We start from the raw sequence: 8,866 nt of genomic DNA, 5'->3' as shown, positions 1-8,866 counted from the left end.
GCTCACAACAATATATTTTACTTTCATTTTTAGTTTTAAGTATTTTTTAACTTATGGATACTCGAGCCTCTTTTAACTCATGGCTACTCAAGCCTACTTCTGGAAGACCACGGCCCGTAGCTTGATCCTTCCCCTTATTGCTCGTCAGCGGTTAATGACCTGTATATGAACCCGTCGGTCCATTACAGTCCAACCTTCTCGAGTATCCGTCACATACTCTTTAGTTTTCTCTTTTCATATATATATATATATATACTTAATCCTTTTTATAATTTAAAATACGTTAAACATGGTGTCAAGTCATGTCACTAATGCATTTCACATATCATGTTACTAACAACCTAACTTTATCATACACACAAATTCACATAAATCATCAAAGACGATTTCCGAGCCTATACTCAGCTACTATCGAAGAGTATATAAGAAAAGAGGCTACTGCATATCCGCAAATACCACCCTTACCTTAGCCTATCGGTTGAATTTCTTGGGTTAAGACTAGCAACAACAAGAATCCGCTTCATCGACAATTTTGGTCTGCAACAGTTAAGTCAACCGGTCATGAATTAAATCATATAATTAATACCTTAAAATTATATCCATGACTTAATTACATTAACCCAAACAAATCCATGGCATCGATTTAAATTGATTTTTGGGTCTCCTCAATTACATTAATCAGACCTAAACCAAATCTAATAATTTAATAACAACACAATTCAACATCATGATCACATGATTGACTTCGGTTCAATAAAAAATACCACACTCTATCCATAATCGCAAAACACCACAATCCACACTTCACTTGACCACGATAATACGTTCCGGTTTTCTGTACTTTAATAAACATGAGATTTTCTTGGTTTATGATGGTTTAGTCTATTAATTCAATAAGAAACAATGGCTAGAAAGCCATTTTCTAGAAAAAAAATATGCTAGAATGCCACCTTCATAATTTCATTTAAATTAAAAGCTAAGGAAATGTCCAAAAGCCCTTTCAAAAGGGTAACAATTACAAAACCAACATGAAATTCACTATCTCAACAACCAAACACTCAATCGATCTCCAATTATTCCTTAAAAAAAAACACCACAACCTCATGCTCTCGATCTTGCATTACCAGCTTCAGACGAGGCTAACTTCTCTCCGCACAACCACCGTTAGTTCTCGTCTCCTCCGCTCCTCCTCCTCTTCCAGATTCACACTCGCTATCTCCGCTTCCTCGTCTCTCTCTTTCGCCAGAACTCTCGTCTCTTCTCCACTTCTCGCTATCTCCGCTTCCTCTTCTCTCTCTTTCGCCAGATCTCTCGTCTCTTCTCAATTTCTCTATTCCTCATCTTTCTCTCAGGTATGCCTCACTCTCTCTTCTAAATCTTAGCCCTGATTTAAGTATAACTTGTCATATTCTATAATTTTGCAACTTAATTTGATTCATATCTACTGGATTTTAGAACAGACATCGAATTGCGTCGGTGAATCGCAGCTTTAACTTAGTCGCCGCTACGATACAAAATATTCAGCTTGGGATCCTGATCAGTTGAAAAGTGCTAGAGAAGACATCAAAGAACTGCTCAATTTCAAATTCTGCCATCCAATTTTGGTGCCTTTTTTAAAAAAAAATCTTCTCTCATTCCTAAGAAATTGCCATGTTTTATTGATTTTGATATTATGTTTGTGTTGTGTTTCAATCACATGTTCGGTTAGGGTGGCATGATGTTGGAACGTTTAACAAGAACATCACGGTATGTCCACAGAGAGGTGGAGCTATTGGAAGTCTCATATTTGAGATTGAGCTTAAACATGCTGCTAATGCCGGTAATATCACTTTATACAATATGTGTTAGCATCTTTTTACACTTGTTTGTTTCGTTTGTTTGCTATAAGCTTTGTTTGTTTCTTTTGTTTAGGTCTTGTAAATGCTTTATACTTGATTAAGGATATCAAAGAAAAATACTCTCGGTCAATGATTTATAGGTTCTGATTCGTTTAGAAAGTGTGAATCTGTTGGTTATGAAGTTTTTATTTCCGATCCGAGGACGTAGATTACTTTAGTTTCTAGATGGCATTTGATCCGTGTGAAAATCTCTTAGGCACTCGGTAGGAATCAAGAAGTCAGGACTAAGTCCCATTCATGCTTGTCTTAAGTTATGATCGCCCTCCATGTCAAAAAAATTGTTGCATTTTGGGTTTCCAAAGCTACCATTCTGCTCTTTTAAAATTCAGCCTAGCCATTGGCCATCCTATTCCTAGACTGAGATAATATCTAATGTGCATTTCAAATTCAATCTATATGTTTTTGTTGTTTGCAAATTGCTATCTTTGACCTAATTCTTGATTGAGATTGACTCAAAATGATTCAATTTGCCTTCAGATTTCAAGTCTTTTGCTCTACTCTGCCATTGCTTTGATCTATAGTATGAAATGAACAACCTTTGATTTCTTGACTTCCAAAGTAAAATGAACAAGTTTTGAGTTTTCAAGAAATCAGATTGGTGATTATTTCTTACTTCTGTCCTTATTAATTTGTACAGGCACTTCCATATATTCGTTGAATTGGGGAATTTTAGCCAATAACGAAGTAAAGAGTTTACTTTGAAGCAACAACGTTGAGAAAACATGGAAATTTATTTACTTAGGAGCTATAATGAGCAGAAGATTAAAGAATTGCAGCAGATACTGAAAGACTGAGATTTGTTTGATTGTAAATAATAAAATCATATGGTGAAAGTGAGGTCTTTTGTACAACTAGATCACTTAGGTACAACTGAGACAATTTTTGGTATAACTTGAACTACTCAGTGCAACTGCATTATTTAATTGTCGAATAGTTTCTTATTTTTGGTACAACTGATAAATTTAAATATAATTACATGTAATAAAATTGGACCTTTTGTTTATGTATGGTAAAGTGGATATTTTGTTTATGTACTTTGATGGTATTTTGGTACAACTGCAATTATTAGGTACAACTGAGATCTAATTATTTGGTCCAACTGGGTAAACTGAGAAAAAAGAAAAGTAGAAAAAAAATTAAAAATAAAAATAAATGTTTCAATATAAAATATTTTAAAATCATCCCACGTGTCGTAAAGTGCACAGTTGTGGGCCCGACTAAAGTGCGCAGTTGTGGGCCCGGATAAAATGTACTGTTGGATTTGGCGGCTTGATATAGTCATAGTTGTCCAGTTGTACTCTCATATTCATAGTTGGACTTTGGCGATTTTTTCATATTTTGAGTTGAACTATAATATAAATTATTAATTAGTAGTTGGACACATAATTTTTCACTATTAATTAGCATATACGAGGTTTTCATAATACAATGTTCCGAAAAACTTGGTTTTCACCTCTTTTGCTTCATATGAAGTGATCATGTACTAAGTCTTCCTTATACTAGAAGAAGTGTTTTATGTGAAAAAAAAAAGTTTGATACAAAATTTATAAATTATTGTTGTATTGATTTAAAATAGTTTATTTATATTTGAAAATGTCTTTTGGGGAATTTTGTTATATAAATCTTAATTTATAACTTATTATAATTAAATAAAAATACAAATTTGTTGTACCTAATTGAACTAGTTGAACTAATAGTATGTATTAGGAAAATGATAAATTCGAGTTTTATTTATTTAAAATTGCTTGTTTATACTTGATTTTGGAATCTTTATTAACTTTAATTTATCGTTTTTCATATTTGTTGAATGCAAATACGGATATATTTATGGTCGTAGTTGTACACAGTCGAACCTAGTTGTACCAATACGACAAATACATACATATAAAATTCGAACAGTGTTCTCCAAATTATAACATTTGGTTGCATCATCACCTTCATGATTAATTCTTACGTTTTCTTCACTTGTCTAACTCTAACTAGCAAATCGACAATACAACCAAAATGTCAATTCTACGCTCAATCTTATACTCTTCTTTCATTCTCCTGAAAGACGAAAACCCTTCCTTCACCATCCCGCAATGGCTACATGCATATAAGATCCCCACAAACGTGATCTCACACAGTATTACGTCCTCCTTTGATTCCATATTCCTGAAAAGCTCAATCGCTTCTTACCCAATATCAAAGCACCAAGCTTTGCACAAGCAGACAATAAGCTAACAACTCTGAACCAATTAGGCTTGATACCCTTAAAATCTATTTAAGTATAAAGCGTCAAAGCTTTGTTTGGTTTACCGTTTTCTCCAAACCCATTAATCACAAAATTTCAAGTCACAAAATCTTTCTCAAGCATTTTATCAAACACCTTGTGTGCATTAGGTACATCTCCACAATTGACGTATAAATGAAGCAGAGATTTCTGAGCATATATCAACGAACCAAACCCACTTCTTATAACAACGGAATGAATCGTCTCTCCCAACCGAACATCCGCTATTTTTGTCACAACTTTTAGAAGAAACCGAATAGTATGAGTATCGGGCTCAAACTCTCATAATATGTATTTGTATATGTATCTCGGACGATTTAAGGATTGAGATCGGAAGAGATGGCTTGAGATGAAGGAAGAAGTGAAGCTACGAAGAAACAGCGAAAGAGGGAGAGAATTGTGGAACGACAAATCTGATTTTTTAATTTATTTTATCTCTTTTTTATTTGTTTTTGTTTTAATTTTAAAATAAATAAAATATATTAACAATATTCTTTAAGGGTATAAAGGAGTAATCACATGGAGAGATGGCACTCAGACTCTAAAATGGCAGACCGGATTAACTTTCTTGGTTTGGTGGCATTTTAGCCTCTGTCTCATTCAATAATCAGTAAAAGAAACAACGACTGACACAAGATAGTTTAGCTCCGCCGTTTACCTTTCTCGGCAATTACTCTCCATGGATCTGCTTGACGGCTAGAAAAGACGGTTTAATCTCACGACAGTTGGATCCTCATGGCTCAACAATCAACAGCAAACAAAGCAACATATTGTTGGGGTCGGATTCCATCCCTCAAATACCGAGCCGGATTTTGGACACTTTAAGGAGCTTCCGAAGACACGTCGGGGAAGTATATCAATCACCTCGGCGCAGCGAGCCATTCTCCTCGGTGCAGCAAGCCATTCGCCTCGGGGGAATGTGTCAGTCGCCTCGAGATCCACATGCAAGCTCGGAAACCCGAACCGGCTCTTCAAGTACCCATTTCCAAGCAAGGCGTCATTTCCGAAAAAGAGGGATCATTTCCGACAGACCCGGAAATGATGAGGAAGAATCTCGAAGGATCGACTCAAATCAGGAAATCTTCCAAGAAACTCCGAAGAATAAGGAAACTATCCTAAATCCGCGATGTTCCAAGCCGACTTCAAGATAAATGGAAATCTTCCGAGAATATCGCTGGAGAGGCGGTTTATCATCCCTATATATAGAGACTCAAGGCTCACACAGGGGGGGGAGGCAAGATCGCTCTAGAATTTACACTACACAAAGCTCTTACAGCACAAACACCTTTTTCCTTTTACGATCAAACTCTTGTACGGTCAAAACTACTCTTTTCATCAATAAGATCAATAACACCATCTTTGGTTACAATTGTTTCTGTTGTTCTTTGAGAATTCACGTTTATCGTATCCCTAAATTAAAACTCTAGACAAATCTCGATTGTGTTAGTTTCGACTTCCACACATATCAAGAGTCAAAACCATAAACTTCTTTTGCAAGTTACATAATAAATCTAGGGTTTCCTTACCCTCAACAGCCTTGCCGATGGATTACGACTATTCCGGTGACAGTGGCTAACATCCGGTGATGGTTGCAAATGGTTGTGGTTGTGGTGAACGACGGTGGTTGATAGTGATGACTGATGAACAGAGGCTGACTATACGTACACATCAATAAATATACACAAGACACAACGAGGACGAAAACCCTTTTCAAGCAATTAGGCCTTAAATGGGCTATAAAATTATATCGTACAATTTGGCCCTATAATCAGAGAGCGGGGTGTTATAGAAGGCACACCTAAGGTTATGGCTTCCAACATGTATTTATAGGGTTTGGAGACCAAGGATTAGGTCTAGGGGTAAAAGCGTCTTTTCCCGTGATTAGGTTTAAGTGCAAACTCGAGTTTTGACAGAAACTGTCATGAAACGGGTTTTGATCGTCTTTTGGTCTTTAAAGCTCAAAAACTCTTAAAACCTTCTTGGCTCCATAAATACTTGAATAACTCCTTCTTGGCTCTGATATCACTCCAAATGCTCCCTAAAACATAAGAAAACAATAGCAAATATGGGCGAAAATCCCATGTTATAATTATGTGAAGAAAATATATATAGTTTTATCGGAGAAAATCAGTTTTGGCCGAGAAAGAGTAATTTTAGGCCAAGACATGCAATCGGTGATCAAACGGAGTCGGATACAGAGACAACAAGATTTAGTGGAGTAATTAAATGACTTAGTCATTTATTTTTAGTTTTGTCAAAGAGGAATAAGTAATGATCATTGTGAGCGAACGGTGGTCGAAGAGCTCTCGGTACGAGCGTGTATCGTGAGTGAATGGAACGAGTGGTCGCGGAGGCCATGTCGTAGAGGTGCTTGTGGCACAAGCAGCTGTGCCACGAGATGGAGTGTGTTTTGCGTGAAGCTCCACATGCTCAGATAAGGATAAACATGGATAAAGATAAGGATAAGCCTTATCTTTTCCTTAGCTTTCACTCCAAGCTATTGTAGCTTGCACTCCAAGCTATCATAGCTTGCTCCCCAAGTTTCCCACCCCTATATATACCCACTAGATCGAATCATTAGTTCTACACAACAAAATCGCACCTTAAAACGCTAGTTAGGTCGAGAAGCTCGTCAGAGGCCGAGTCGGGTAGAAATTGGTCGAGTCGAGAGTCGTAGTCGGGTAATCCGGTAAGTAGTTTCGCCTTTAGTCTTTTATTCTTTTAGAAAATTTTGTTTTCGGTCCGACGCTTAGATCCTTCGTTAGTACGCGTTGAAGATAGCTCGGTCGGATCAAATTTATTAGGTGGTCAAGGGTAGAATCTATTCTCTCGACAATAAGGCTAAGGTGAGTTCCGTAGTGTGTATAGCAGCATACAACTAGGTTTTATTTTTGAGTTTATAATTTTAGGGTTGAGGTTGCATGTTTATACTTAGTGTAAATTATGCATGAATTGTTGATAGTCAGATCTATGTTTTTACGTGAGATCGGCTTGATTGTGTGGTTTAGATCTAGCATTCATGATTGATATATTTTATAGGCTAGACGTTAGTTAAGCCGTTATGCTGCTTGATTATTTGATGGTGTGAAAATTTATTCATCGTATTTATTTGCGGTAATTGTTGTTTGTTTAATTCATGTACTAAATCTTTAGTAGCATGAATATTGTTTGTGTGTTCGTAATTTTTATTGCAAATTTAAATTGTTAGCAAGCATGTTAGTTTGTTTGATTGTTGAGTGATTGATTGTTGTTAGTTAATCTTGCATTAGCTCAATTAACATATGTGTAGTAGGTGCTTGGTAGTAGATCTTATTACGAGTAGTATTGAGGTTCAATACGCTCGTAGTAAGTAGTTGTTGTTAGTCATTTTTATAACTATAGTATTGCGATGTCTTGATTGTCCCAATCGCTCGGAATGGCTCGCTACCACCCGAGGCTGCCTGACGAGGTAGTAAAATTTTTACGTTAAGAGATGTGATCTCTTATAAACGGTTTGGTTTGGAGAAAGGATGTTTGATCCTTCTAGCCTTTGTGGCTAAGGGTCGGAGAAACGTTGCCTAGTGGGAGATCATCATCGTATAGGGCCCGTAAGATGAAGAGTCGTTAGCATGCTAGTTATAGTTTTAGTAATAGTTCCACTGCATGTACTTTGTATTGAGTACTTTTGTTTGTATACACTTTTTTAAGTGTATTTGTGTGATTTCATATCAAGTATACTCAATCGAGTATACTCGTGTGTTGCATTGATTGCTTGTGTGTTGGGTTTTGGGATTGGGATTATTTTTAGAAAACCGGACTGAGTAATCTTAGATTACTCATGATTCTACCTTTTGTTTTACAGGTAACCTTAGTTGGGAGACCTCAAGGAGAGCACGGACGTTGGGAACCGGTGAAGAGTTCGTTGTCTTTGTAAAATTAGATTTGTAATAATTGACTCGATTTGAGCCTTAGGCTCGAGATCTCAATCCGTTGTAAGTGTTTTCAAGGTTTTATTGAATAAAGGAGATTTTCTTAAGAAGCCTTGTGTACTACTGATATTAGTCTTGCCCGGACTAACACAACTCGCGGACATGGTACGGGTTGAAAAGCCTTAGGCCGTGTACGTGAGGAATGATGTCCGCGGATGGACTGACCTTGGTACTGGATGTGTTCTGGAAACTCGGTCGGATCGTCTACGGGCGTTATACGTAACGCTTCCGGATCGTCTACGGGCGTTATACGTAACGCTTCCGGATCGTTCCTAGTCCTAGGATGGTTCGGGGGTGTTACATCTCCACTTCATCAAATCACGCAGAGATCATTGCTCTTCATGAGGCGTGTAGAGAATGTGTATGGCTTAGATCCATGACAAACCCTATTCAAGAAGCAAGTGGATTAGTCATCAAAATAGGGCCAACAAGATTATACGAAGATAATGCTGCATGTATTGCTCAAATCTAAGAAGGCTATATCAAGAGCGACAGAACAAAGCATATCCCTCCAAGATTCTTCTCTTACACTCAAGATCTCGAGAAGAACAAAGAAATCGATATTCTATAAATCCTCTCAAGACAATGCAGCAAATCTATTCACAAAGGCTTCTAACTTCCACATTTATTGCTCTCTTCTCTTTACTCTCTTTTTTCCTCCGTTCACTCTCATAATTCGAAGCCGTTACCTCGTTAGTTCACAACAAAAACCTCTTTTCTCACAACAA

At 36.9% G+C, this 8,866-nt stretch overlaps 2 long non-coding RNA genes across 4 annotated transcripts; both read left to right on the top strand.

Annotated features, from left to right (window-relative positions):
- Positions 1 to 1,063: 1,063 nt before the first annotated feature.
- On the top strand, positions 1,064 to 2,905 carry LOC9308637. 2 transcript variants are annotated; one of them, XR_002331522.1, is made up of 4 exons: positions 1,064 to 1,352; positions 1,461 to 1,604; positions 1,709 to 1,819; positions 2,536 to 2,905. It is a non-coding gene; the product is annotated as an uncharacterized LOC9308637 (long non-coding RNA). The 2 variants fall into 2 exon arrangements; XR_002331523.1 differs by having other exon boundaries at positions 1,456 to 1,604.
- Positions 2,906 to 6,744: 3,839 nt separating this feature from the next.
- On the top strand, positions 6,745 to 8,188 carry LOC110227855. 2 transcript variants are annotated; one of them, XR_002331525.1, is made up of 3 exons: positions 6,745 to 6,859; positions 6,948 to 7,016; positions 8,012 to 8,188. It is a non-coding gene; the product is annotated as an uncharacterized LOC110227855 (long non-coding RNA). The 2 variants fall into 2 exon arrangements; XR_002331524.1 differs by lacking the exon at positions 6,948 to 7,016.
- The last annotated feature ends 678 nt before the right edge of the window (positions 8,189 to 8,866 follow it).

Source organism: Arabidopsis lyrata (assembly GCF_000004255.2).
Source record: "Arabidopsis lyrata subsp. lyrata unplaced genomic scaffold ARALYscaffold_6, whole genome shotgun sequence".
Taxonomy (NCBI): domain Eukaryota; kingdom Viridiplantae; phylum Streptophyta; class Magnoliopsida; order Brassicales; family Brassicaceae; genus Arabidopsis; species Arabidopsis lyrata.
Note: the sequence above shows the minus strand (reverse complement) of the source record. Positions and strands in the feature narration are given on the sequence as shown.